Below are 13,970 nucleotides of genomic sequence, written 5' to 3'. Positions count from 1 at the left end.
TGTCCCCACAGTGCCAGACATGCCCCCAGTGCCAGATACACATGTCCCCACAGTGCCAGATATGCCCCCAGTGCCAGACATGCCCCAGTGCCAGGTACACATGTCCCCACAGTGCCAGACATGTCCCCAGTGCCAGACATGCCCCAGATATGCCCCAGTGCCAGACATGCCCCCAGTGCCAGACACACATGTCCCCAAAGTGCTGCTCCCCGTTCTGCTGGAGGGGAGGAGAGAGCAGTATGCACCTCTCCTGCCCCGCTGACTCCGGCGGCGGTGTTTATCTTCAATTCGGCGACGGCCTGTGAGCCAATCAGAGCTTGCGGTCCGGCAGCCAATCAGGAGCCTTCGCTGCCGGACCGCGAGCTCCGATTGGCTCATGGGCCGGCGCCGAATTGAAAATACTGCTGCCAGAGTCAGAGGGGCAGGAGACGCGCACGCTGCGCTCTCCTCCCCTCCCCTCCCACGCCGGAGACCTGCTGGGCAGTGTGTGTCGGGCAGCAGTGGCCAGGTGCGGATCGAGCCACATGCGGAGGATGAAAGAGCCGCATGCGGCTCGAGAGCCGCGGGTTGGCCACCGTTGCACTATACACTCCTCTCACTGAAAATGCAATGTCACACTATTCACGATGGCCAATGAATCAGACCCAAATGCTTATAACTTTATAACCTGGAACCAGGCCCCTGTAAGCTTCTAGGTCCATAGTAATGGCACCCCCTGCACCCACTACAGTTATGCCCAGGCAGCAAGTGTCTGATGAAAGAGAGAGAGAGAGCGCACACACTTGTCTGGACAGCATGCAGGTACATTATTATTTCAAGAGGCCAGTCTACTGTGATGTACTGTACACTACAGTACAGGCTTTCTTCCAGAGCTGTTCCACTGTCTGCCATACTATAGATTGACGGGCAGTGGAACAGGAGCAGCAGCAGACAGCCTATACTGTCATCACTCACACAGTCACACTCCAGCTATCGGTGTTGCCGCTTCTGCTGCACTACTGCTGGTCATACAGCGGGAGGTACTAAGGGCAAAAACGCAGCCAAAACTTGGACCAGGTTAGATGCTGGCAGCATGAGGAATTGCAGTACTGCCATGCGGCTGCAGAGAGACTGCAGCTACGATATTCTATCCCCTGGCCGTGGGCAGCACCCCCCTCCTATGCTGGCGAGTTGCATCCTGGCCAAGGGGTAGATACACTCTGTGACCTTGCTGTTAATACATGTACACACTGTAAATAGAAAATATTACTTATACATGGCGATTCAAAAGTCTCAGTACACCCTTTTGTTTCAAAAACTGTGCAGGAAAAAAGAATACTCCAGTAAGGTATGGGTGAGGTGGGCTATCTTTTAGGGTATGTACCGAACATGGGCACCATCTTGAATCTAAGTCCGTTTTTTCAAATGGAAAGGGGGTCGTGTAACATGTCAAACAACATCAGAATTTGATGAAAAGTTTATTGCTTTTAACAGATTTGAAATACTGTAGCAGTTATGGTTCAAAAGTTACAACACTTTTGTTGTTGCAGGTAACTGAAGATGGCTTTGACAAAAGAGGAGAGAAATTAGGTCATTTTGATGTCTGCAGAACGAAGTTTCCGTGTCATAGCTGCAGATTTTAACAACCGGCACCCAGAAAGACCTACAATGTCACACTGAATGCAAACTTCCAAGGTTGTTGGTAACGTAAAGGTTATGGTGTGGGATACGGGTACCCGTGTAATTGGACCCATTTTCATTAACCAGAACCTAAATGCACAACGCTACCTCAAAATACTGCAAGAAGTGGTGTTCCCCTCAGTTCTGAATGAAGATGGCAGCCTCCCCTGTTACTTTCAACTGGATGGGGGCTCCACCACACTACGGAGCAATTGTTCGTCAGTTGTTAGATGGTCAAATTCCTGTTCATTGGATTGGCCAAAGTGGTTCTGTGAAATGGCCACCCAGATCACCTGAGGTCACACCACTTGACTTATCTGTGGGGTCATTTAAAGCAACTCGTGTATGCGGAGAAAAGAAACAGACTTCATCTCCAGCAACGCATTGAAGAAGCGTATGCCATAATTTCTTTGGAAATCCTTCTGCGAGTGCATGACGATTAGATCCAGTGCCTTTGAATTTGTGTTGACCAAGAGGGACAACATGTTGAACACATTAAATGACTGTCATTTATGGAGATCAGTTCAGCCTGTAATTCCAACAAAAAAAGGAGAGTTATGGTAGACTTACCATGTTTAACTCTTTCTGCGAGGTACACTGGGTTCCACAGTGAAATCATCGGGTGTAGAGTGGAACTCGATCCAGATGCACCAACAGGCTAAAGCTTTAGGCTGTCCCAGGATGCATTGGGGCCTCCTCTGTAACCCCGCTTCCAGGCACTGTGAGCTCAGTTATGTTAACCAGTCTAATGTAGGAGCAGGTAATAGAGAAGACAGATGTTAGTCACACAGAACCACCTTCTCACGACAGGAGAAGGGACCAGCAGCTAATGCCATACAAACCCATAGAAGCTAGGTGTGTCAGGGTGGGCGCACTGTGGAACCCAGTGAACCTCGCAGAAAGAGTTAACCATGGTAAATCTACCATGACTCTCCTGTTCTGCAGCAGGGTACACGGTGTTCCACAGGGAAAACATCAAGTGATGTCCTAAAGCAGTTCCTCATGGGAGGGGACGCGCCTTAGCGGTTATGAGAATCCGGCGTCCAAAGGAAGCATCCTGGGAGGCGGAAGTATCAAAGACATAGAACCTAATGAACGTGTTCACTGAGGACCACGTAGCCGTCTTGCACAATTGTTCTGCGGATGCGCCATGGCAGGCCGCCCAAGAAGGTCCGACAGACCGAGGAGAATGGGCTTTAATAGCAGCAGGAGCAGGGAGTACAGTCTGTGGATAAGCTTGTGCAATCACGATTCTAATCCATCTGGCCTAGGTTTGCATATTCGCAGGCCAGCAACGTTTGTGGAAAACAAACAGTACAAAAAGGGTATCGGACCTCCTGATCGAGGCAGTCCTCTCTCTCTATATATATATATATATATATATATATATATATATATATATATATATATAGTTCCAATACGATCCGGCACTCACTATAGAAATCTTTTCCTGTCCCCGTTGCCCTCCGGAAAAGTGCAGCCAGGCTGCCAACACATATACCGATGTCCGGCGGCACTCAGGTAAATAAGACACACAGACGCAGCCACTTAAGCCAACGTTTCAATGCTGTCGCATTGCAAATGCCCTGACGAAAATGCGACAGCATTGAAACGTTGGCTTAAGTGGCTGCGTCTGTGTGTCTTATTTACCTGAGTGCCGCCGGACATCGGTATATATATATATATATATATATATATATATATATATATATATATATATATATATATATATATATATATATATAGAATTGGAGACTACGGCGCTCGGGTGCAGTTTATGTGGTAATTATGCACAGAATATACAGTAGAAATATTGTTTAAAAATATGATAAAACGTAGTGAATATAAAAGAAAATACGTGAAGTAAAAGTCCCTATTTCATATAGAAGCACTTCTCAATAAGTTATCAGAGCGGCAGCTTGTAATGTATATAAATATGCTTGGCGTGCATATAAAATTTGTTGCAAGAATTGGTGAAAACAAGCGCCCAAGAGTGTGATTTTTAAAATCAGGGAAAATGAAGGTATAGAGAAACGGATGATAAGGATCGGTTTAAAAACACTTATCTGGTAGGTAGAGACTTGACTCAAGCAGTACTCTTTTTGTGGATTAAGAACATGCGGATAAAACAGAAGAAAACTAACATAGTGTGTACCGTTTATGTTACGTATTCTGTTACTGCTTAGTTTCACAGGCCTAATTAGGGAACTAGCTTATTCCCACAGAATACAAATTTGCAGCCTGAGCAGTATATATATTAAAAATACAAAAAATTTAATAACATAATCACATAAAAACACACATAAAAATAGCTGTATAGCATGCGTACAGAATAAAAATTATATCAGGTTTATCTGTCCATGTAAATGACTGAAATGCATGCGTACAGGATTTAAAATTATTTTAGGCTTATCTGTCCATAAAGAGGAGATGTCTGCAGGTACTCCCAACGCGTTTCGTCCGTCAGCAACAGGACTTCATCAAGGGGATTATGTTATTAAATTTTTTGTATTTTTAATATATATACTGCTCAGGCTGCAAATTTGTATTCTGTGGGAATAAGCTAGTTCCCTAATTAGGCCTGTGAAACTAAGCAGTAACATAATACGTAACATAAACGGTACACACTATGTTAGTTTTCTTCTGTTTTATCCGCATGTTCTTAATCCACAAAAAGAGTACTGCTTGAGTCAAGTCTCTACCTACCAGATAAGTGTTTTTAAACCGATCCTTATCATCCGTTTCTCTATACCTTCATTTTCCCTGATTTTAAAAATCACACTCTTGGGCGCTTGTTTTCACCAATTCTTGCAATATATATATATATATATATATATATATATATATATATATATATATATATATATATATATATATATATATATACACACACACACACACATACATACATACATACACACACATATACATATATATACATACATACACACACTCATACACTCTATGGAACAAGTCAGAAGAGATAAGGGCCAAAACCACAATCTCTTGGTTAAGGTGAAAGGATTTTCACATTACCACTTTAGGTAAGTAACCTGGGCGAGTTCTCAGAACTGCTCGATCACGATGGAATATTAGAAAGGGTGGACGACAGGACAAAGCGCATAGTCCGATACCCTTCTAGCAAAGGCAATAGCCAGCAGAAACAGGATCTTGGCAGTGAGCCATTTAAGGTCCACTGACTCATGAGGTTCAAATGGAGACTCTTGCACAGCATTCAGGACAACAGACAGATCCCATGGAGCCACAGAAGGGACATATTGAGGCTGAATCCGTAACACACCCTGAGTGAATGTATGAATGTCAGGTATAGACACAATTTTTCTATTAAACCACACAGACAAGGCAGACACTGTATGTGAACCTTGAGGGAGGCCAGACTAAGGCCTAAGTACAGGCCTTGTTGCAGGAAAGCCAGGATTCTGGATGTTTTTAATCTGTACGCATCATAGTTCTTATCAGGACACCAGGTAAAGTAAGAATTCCAGACCCTATAACAGATCCGAGCAGACGTCGGCTTACAGGCTTTCAACATAGTTTGAATGACCGCCTCAGAGAATCCTTTGGCCCTCAGGAGTGATGCTTCAAGAGCCACGCTGTTAAAGCAAGTCTGGATAGACACAAGGGCCCTGTACAAGGAGGTCTGGTCATTGATGAAGTAGAAGAGGACGCTCTGTGAATAGGCCCTGAAAGTCTGAGAACTAATGCCGTCTGGGCCAAGCCAGAGCGACTAGAAGTAGTATTCCTCCTTCTTGCTTGAACTTGGGCAGGAGTGACACTGGAGGGAACACATAAGGCAGTCGAAAGTCCCATGGAATGGCTAGTGCATCCACGAATGCTGCTTGAGGATCCCTGGTCCTTGATCCGAAGACCGTAACTTTGTGATTGTGTCGAGACGCCATTAGGTCTACATCTGGTAGGCCCCACGTGTCCACTAGGAGTTGAAAGACTTCCAAATGAAGACTGCACTCTCCGGTGTGTACGTCCTAACGACTAAGGAAGTCCGCTTCCCAGTTTAGAACCCCAGGAATGAACACTGCCGATATTGCTGGCAGATGGCGTTCTGCCCATTGAAGGATTTTTGACACTTCAAACATTGCCATGCAGCTACGAGTGCCGCCTTGATGCCACCATGGTGACTTTGTCTGACCGTACTTGAACAGCCCTGTTCTGTACCAGAGGCAGGGCGAGAGTTAACGCATTGAAAGCCACCCGCAGTTCCAGAATGTTTATCGGGAGGAAGGACTCCTCCTTGGTCCAACGACACTGGAAAGAGTGTTGCTCCAACGCTGTACCCCATCCCCTCAGACTGGCATCAGTCGTCAGCAGGACAGAATCGGGGATCCAGAAGTGACGGCCCCTGCTCAATTACTGGTCCAGGAGCCACCAGGTCAGCGATTGACGAACCTCCGGAGTCAAGGTAATCATGTGAGTTCTGATCCGATGAGGCAGGCCATCCCACTTGGAAAGGATTAACCTCTGCAGAGGGCGGGAATGAAATTGAGCACACTCTACCATGTCGAATGCTGACACCATCAGGCCAAGTACTTGCAGCGCCGAGTGTATCGACACTCTGGGGCGACAGAGGAAGCATCCTATCCTGTCCTCAAGCTTCAGGACTTTCTCCGGAGACAGGAACAGACGTTGACTGTGTGTCCAGGAGTGCCCCCAAGTGCACCATGCTCTGAGCTGTGGCCAATGAGGATTTCTTCCAATCGAGGAGCCACCCATGGGCTTGTAGGAAGCTTACCGTCAGTTGTAGATGACTGAGGAGGACATCATGGAAGTTTGCCAGGATCAGCAAGTCATCCAGATTCAGCAGGATCCAGACTCCCTGGCGACGGAGATGGGCCGTAACTACAGCCATGACCTTGGTGAAGATCCGAGGAGCCGTAGCCAGTCCAAATGGAAGAGCCTGGAACTGATAGTGTAGGTTGCCAATAGCAAACTGCAGATGCTGCTGATGTGACTTGGCAATAGGTATATGTAGGTACTCATCCTGAATATCCAATGATACCATATAGTCTCCGGGTTCCATCGCCAGCACAATTGAGCGCAGCATCTCTATACGGAACTTGGACACTCTCACAAACTTGTTTAGTGATTTTATGTTGAGTATAGGCCGGAATGACCCATTGGGTTTCGGGACTAGAAACAGGGTCGAGTAGTAACCACTGTCCATTTGTGACAAAGGTACTAGCACTACCACTCCTGTATCCAGGAGGGAACTCACAACCTGCTGCAGAGTTTGCTCCTTTAGTGGATCCAAAGGGATGAGTGTGGTGCAAAGCTGGCGAGGGGGACGTCTCTTGAAAGAGACTGTGTACCAGTGAGACAACTTCTCGCACCCATGCGTCTGAAGTGATCTTTAACCAGACCTGGGTGAACTGCAGAAGTCGGCCTCCCATCCTGGGGTCCCCCAGGGGGAGGTCCTCCCAGTCATGCGGCAGGCTTGTCTTGTTTAGAAGCAGGCTGACTGGCCGCGCAGGACTGCTTTGCCTTGGGCTTAGTGGTTTTGGAAGCACGAGATTGTCTCGGGTATGCCTGACCTTTTGCTTTCCCTTGAGGTCAAAGGGAACGAAGTGTGGTACCTATTGCCTTCTGTGCAGAAGTATTAGTATTTGGGAGAAAGGCAGTCTTAGCCGCCGCCAGTTCAGACACAAATTTATTTAAATCTTCCCCAAACAAGGGAAACCTCCGAGGTCTTTTTGGAGTACAGGTCAACCTTCCATGATTACAACCACAGAATGCGGCAAGCCAGGACATACGTAGTCGACGCTTTGGCCGCCAATACACCCACCTGAGAGGACACCTCTTGAATATAATAAGAGGCGGTGGAGATGTGAGAAAGGTATTGTATGGCATTGTCAGATACACCCTTGGGCAGCTCTCCCTCTAATGCCTGAACATATGCTACAATACCTTTAGAAGCCCAGGAGGCAGCATTAGTGGGTCTATGTACAGCACCTGTAAGGGAGTAAATAGATTTCAGACATCCATCCACTTGCTTATCTGTCGGTTCTTTCAGTGAAGTGACAGTGGTGACCGGCAGAGCTGATGACCCCACTAGGCGGGTGACATGAGAATCCACCGGCGGTGAATTTTCCCACTTGTTACATAACTCTGCCGGGAGAGGATAGCAAACTAAGAGCCATTTGCAGAGAGGGAAGTTCTTCCCTGGATTATACCAGGGTTCCTGCCTGATGTCTGCCAAATGGTCAGAATGAGGTAATAGATTTCTGCCGTTTAAACATATCTGTTTTCTTGGTGACAGTGGAATCCTCATCAGTGATTTGTAGGATTTGCTTAATAGCAACCACTAGAGCAGGGACGTCAACTTGCAATGTAGAATCCTCATCAGAAACGCCCGATTCATTGTCTGACAGGACAGTTTGTTCCCCCTCCTCTTCAGATGAAACATCTGAGAGATTTGTGGATTGTAAAATGGAAGCAGCACGCTTAGATGACCCAGAGACACGGAATTGACCTGGGGCAGATTTTTGTCTGACCAAGGAATGAGTCAACTGCTGCAACTGGTTAGACAGGTTGTCTGCCCAAGGCGGATTGACCATAGAGACTATTTGAGGCTGTAATGGTACAGGTGGTCCCATAGGGGGCGTTAGGCGCTCCAATAGAGTACCCAGTAGGTTTGAGAATGTGGCCCTGGGTGGCTCTTGATTGGTTACAGGAGTTGTGGACTTACTATGTACTTGTATGGCACATAGTACACAGACCATCATACACAGCTTCCCCCTCCGGTAAATCCTTGGTGCATGCTCTGCGTGATGTAGGAGCGTCCACAGACTTACTGCCCATTCTGTTAGACATTGTACACAAATGCAACACAGAGCGGTTTAGCACAATGAAGCCAGACAGACCAATAAAGGGCAAGGGTCTTCAGACTTCCCCCCGCCTAATGGCTCGGGGTCGTCGCTTTCCTCCCAGGGATGGCCGAAGCTTCCCCCTGGAGAATGAAAAACCTCCAGCCCTTCCCAAAAGGAGGGGGCCTTGGCAACTTCTGCCATAAGGGTCTCACCTAAACTCTGACAAAAACGTGACACACAAAAAAAAAACATAAAACGTTGTAGTGAAGTGAAAAGCGCAAACACACGTGAAAAATAAATAATGAAATAAGCCCCAGCCACAAGGCCAGCGGAAAAGTAAGAATGATCCTAGCCCTAGCCAAAAAAAGGCCAGGGCAAAGGAAAGTGGGTGCAGACGGAAGGGTTGAAGTGTACGTGCAAAAGTGCCACACTAGTGTATGGTGGGGCACATTACCAGTGCAGTTTCAGGCACCCCCGGCTCTTCCAGTACCAGGGGCACATAACACCTCGGGCTTCAGGCTGCTCCCGTCCAGCCAGACCAAGCTTCATCCCTTCTCAATGCCAGGGTACAGGACTAACCACCAGTACGAGAGTAGATAATAGACAGGGCCGTTCTCCGCTCCACGCAAGGGGTCCTATTGCAACCCCTTATTAGGACGGCGGATACTAAGCCCAGTTTCTCTCCACTCTCGACCAGAGCCAGTCCCTCCCCAGCACGGTACTCCACACTAGGGACCTCTCACGCCCCCAGTGTAAGAACAGGTACTACACTTGATCTTAGCCAAAAGGCCAAGAAGCTATTATTTCCCCTCGTTACTTTATGAATGGAAAATACCGTGCTTTTCTAGTACAACCTTCAAACAGCAGATCCTGCTCTCCAGTCCTTGCTTTGATTCATTCTTATTACTCATGGTATTGGTGGTTTTTTTTTTTTTTTTTTTTGTAACACTCTAAACTAGATCCAAGTTAAAAGAATCTTGATTTTTGAAAAACTTTACCAGAATCTTCATTAGATAAATTATCAATTTCTCCTTCAAACCAGGCTCTGAAGAACCTGCACATAGTCTCCATTTAAGCTTGTACCTCTTGGAACTCTGCAATGCATTGTAAACAGAAAAAAAATGTATGTACATATACTGTACATAAAATATATATATATGTATTATTTGAGACAGATATTTTTATTTTTTTTTGGACTGAAGGGCAGAACTGCAGTAAAACTGGTCACATAATCAGACCAACTTTCCTCCAACTTGTCTTGTCTTGTCTGTCCAACTAAAACTGTGTCCCACACACCTAAACAACTTTTTCAATAGACCAGCCAACTTTCTCCAACTTGTGATGTCACAGAAGTAGGCGGCCATTTCTGCCAACTTTTGCATGTTTTGTGTGGTGTGGAGACAGTGTGAGGCAATGGTAGAGGATGCTGACTAGTAACAGTATGAAGGATATAGTATAATATAACCTTTCAATACCACCTACTTTAACCATCCAGCACCCCAAATCTAACCACCCAGGAACCCTAACCTAAATTGCCCAGACCCTATAATATAGCCGCCCAGCACACTTAAGTGGCTGAATTCAGCAATTTGTAGAGTTGGATCTAATTTGAGTAATCTCTGGTGTATCCCTCCTAGAGCTCTTTTTCTCTGCCACAATATTGTAGGCCTTTCCTGGCTTACGAACAGGAATTTATTATTTAATTTTTTGCTTTTTGCTGTAATGCACCTCCGGCCACTACATTATTAGAATGCTATTTTCTGATGTTTCATCATATGATGTGGCAATATCTTGTTTTGTAGTTTTTAGAACACTACAATTATTAAGACTAGCACATTTTCAAGGGGTTTTAGAGAAAAGTCTTCAGACAGAAAAGCAGACAGGTGAATTATCCATTATACAAAACCTTAGAAACTTCTTTTGCTGAAAGACCACAAAACTATCTTGCAAATCTATGGACATTCAGGAGTTTAGAATTTACAGATTCCATTCAAAATTGTCTGGAATTACAATTTGTTGAGTCGCCTTCTTTCCAGGACATTGCAAAAAGCTGTAGGTTTTCTTGGCATGAATAGTCTGAATTAAAACCCTTTGCCCTGTTCATCTGCAGGAACATTGCCGCATTGAGACAGGGTGAGCTGTATCAGTGTATTATTGCGGTAAATCTTGAAATATATATTGATTCCCCATATTAAAAAAGGTATAGCAGTTCCTATTCGTTCCTATGGGGCTTTGATATGGCTGCATGCATCATGTTTCGGAAAGGTAAGCTTATCCAGAGCTTGTGCTGGAAGCATCCCTCTCAGTTACTGGTCCTTTGCACATTACATCAGAAAGGTTAGAAACCTGGAAGGGATAAAATCACTGGGATGGGTGGTTATAGCAGAGCTATCCCGGCTAGAAGATTATGAATATCAGCAGATTTTTCAGCAGGTAAGTATGCAAAGATGACACATTGTTAAAGCGTTCATTAATACATCTCGCCCAGGGACTTAGGTCGGTTTTCTGGATCTGTGGCAGACACGGACATCACCAATATAATTTAAGGTTCTATATATTTCTGGACCTTTATAGTCCCATACCCCCGCATCTTTGTAAAATTGTGAATGCGAGTACAGGTATTTGGAATTTATTCATACTTTCAGAAGAGACATATCTCAATGTATTTCTTGTGCACCACAGACAAGAAAAAACAGCAACATCAGAGGATGCATAAGTGTCAAATTAGAAAGACTTCATTATACAAAAAAAGAGATTTTGTGGTATTGGAGTGGTAAGAATTACTTTAAAACCAAAGTGATAGTGATATAGCTAATTCACACTGCGGTTAATCTGTAGTGTTAAAAAAAAAGTTATGCCTAAACCACATAGTTTAAAACCTCAGCCAGATCTACACTCGCATATCATATTCACATTCATTCAGCCACAAAACAAGTTTCTAAGACCAAGATGCCTATTTATCATAGACCACACATTAAATGTGTTTGTGATATGATAAATTTGCTGCTGGTCGCAATGTGATATTAAGAAATATAGCATAAACGTATCTAAATGAAGCTGCTGGGACAGAGCTTGCGAGAAGGAACGTCTCCCGGCAAATTAAAACTTCATGCTTGTTCATAGCCAGCAATTGTGAAAGCTGCATGCCGGCGTGTAGGTCTGCACATGCAAAGCCCCACTTGCGCTGTATTATTATTAGTAGTATTATTATCCACATGGGATCTGCAGCGCCAAATAGAGTACATAATTAAGCAAAACAAGAAGACAGCGACTCACAATTCAATACAATATAGGACAAGTACAGGGTATAGAAAACATAGCTGCCTCAGCAGACAACACTGAAATAAGTATCAGGGCAGTAATAAAATGAGGGATTTGATGCTGATTGAAAAGATAGGTTAAGTAAGAGACGTAAAAGCACGACGGAAGAGGGCCCTGATCGTGAGAGCTTACATTCTAATTGGGAGGGGCACACAGACAGGTTTGACACAGATGGGGTAGAAAGTGAACATGGCCAGCGGGCTTAGGATGAGAGACTGTTGGGTTTAGTGAATAAGTGGGTCTTGGGAGACCGTCTGAAGTTTTGTGGAGAGGTGGAGAGGTAGAGAATTCCAGAGAAAGGGAGCAGCACATGCAAAGTCTTGGAAGTAGAAGTAGGAGGAAGTAATCAGTAGGCAGGGCAGGCGCTGTGCATTAGCAGAGAGAAGAGGACGGGCAGGAGTGTAAAGGGAGATAAGGTCAGAGATAAAGAAGTAAATACAGTAGGAGAGGTGTGGGTTAGGGCTTTGTAAGTAAGTGTGAGAAGCTTGAAATGGATTCTTAAGAAGAGCCAGTGAAGGGCTTGTAAGAGGAGATATGGATGTAGAATGTTTGGTGAGGAAGATGAGCCGGGCAGCAGCATTGAGAATAGATTGGAGCGGAGAGAGGCATTTGTCAGGGGTGCCAGATAGGAGAAGATTACAGTAGTCCAGCCTAGATATGACCAGTGAGTGGATAAGGGTCTTAGTGGCATCCTGGGTGAGAAAGGGTCTGATCCTGGAAATAATAAGATTTTAAACCTACCGGTAAATCTTTTTCTCCTAATCTGTAGAGGATGCTGGGGACTCCGTAAGGACCATGGGGTATAGACGGGCTCCGCAGGAGACATGGGCACTATAAAGAACTTTAGAATGGGTGTGCATTGGCTCCTCCCTCTATGCCCCTCCTCCAGACCTCAGTTAGAGAAACTGTGCCCAGAGGAGATGGACAATACGAGGAAAGAATTTTGTTAATCTAAGGGCAAGATTCAGTCCTAGAGGATGCTGGGGACTCCGTAAGGGCCATGGGGTTTATACCAAAGCTCCAGACCGAGCGGGAGTGTGCGGATGACTCTGCAGCACCGAGTGAGCAAACGCAAGGTCCTCATCAGCCAGGGATCAAACTTATAGAACTTTGCAAAAGTGTTTGAACCCGACCAGGTAGCTGCTCGGCAAAGCTGTAAAGCCGAGACGCCTCGGGCATCCGCCCAAGAAGAGCCCACCTTCCTAGTGGAATGGGCCTTTACTGAATTTGGTAACGGCAATCCTGCCGTACAATGATCCTGCTGAATCGTGGTACAGATCAAGCGAGCAATAGTCTGCTTAAAAGCAGGAGCGCCAACTTTGTTGGCTGCATAGAGGACAAACAATGCTTCTGTTTTCCTAACCCGAGCCGTCCTGGCTACATAGATTTTTAAGGCCCTGACTACATCCAGGGACTTGGAATCCTCCAAATCATCCGTAGCCACAGGCACCACAATAGGTTGGTTCATATGAAATGAAGAAACCACCTTAGGCAAAAATTGAGGACGAGTCCTCAACTCTGTTCTATCCACATGGAAAATCAAATAAGGGCTCTTGTGAGACAAGGTCGCCAATTCAGACACCCGCCTTGCAGATGCCAAGGCCAACAACATGACCACCTTCCAAGTGAGAAATTTTAATACAACCGTTTGAAGAGGTTAAAACCAGTGAAACTTCAGGAACCGTAACACCACGTTAAGGTCCCATGGTGCCACTGGGGGCACAAAAGGAGGCTGGATGTGCAGCACTCCCTTTACAAAAGTCTGGACTTCTGGGAGAGAAGCAAATTCCTTCTGAAAGAAAATAGACAGGGCCGAAATCTGTACCTTAATGGAGCCTTAATTTAGGCCCATATCCACTCCTGTCTGTAGAAAGTGGAGAAAACGGCCCAGATGGAAATCTTCCGTAGGAGCATTCATGGCTTCACACCAAGATACATACTTCCTCCAGATACGGTGATAATATCTATGTGAGGAATTCCCCAAAGACTTGTTATCTCTGTAAAAACTTCTTGATGAAGTCCCCACTCTCCTGGATGGAGATCGTGTCTGCTGAGGAAGTCTGCTTCCCAGTTGTCCACTCCCGGAATGAAGTTTGCTGACAGAGCGCTTACGTGATTTTCCGCCCAGCGAAGAATCCTGGTGGCTTC

General features: G+C 45.4%; 1 protein-coding gene and 1 pseudogene across 4 annotated transcripts in view; both read right to left on the bottom strand.

The window, feature by feature from the left end:
* The window catches only part of MFSD12 (major facilitator superfamily domain containing 12), a 519,470-nt gene that overhangs the window by 318,456 nt on the left and 187,044 nt on the right, over positions 1 to 13,970 (bottom strand). The window lies entirely within an intron of this gene.
* On the bottom strand, positions 9,215 to 9,302 carry LOC134960900 (U2 spliceosomal RNA; annotated as a pseudogene).

Source organism: Pseudophryne corroboree, chromosome 1, assembly GCF_028390025.1.
Source record: "Pseudophryne corroboree isolate aPseCor3 chromosome 1, aPseCor3.hap2, whole genome shotgun sequence".
Classification (NCBI taxonomy): domain Eukaryota; kingdom Metazoa; phylum Chordata; class Amphibia; order Anura; family Myobatrachidae; genus Pseudophryne; species Pseudophryne corroboree.
The sequence above is the reverse complement of the archived record's forward strand: the minus strand, read 5'-3'. Positions and strand labels throughout refer to the sequence as shown.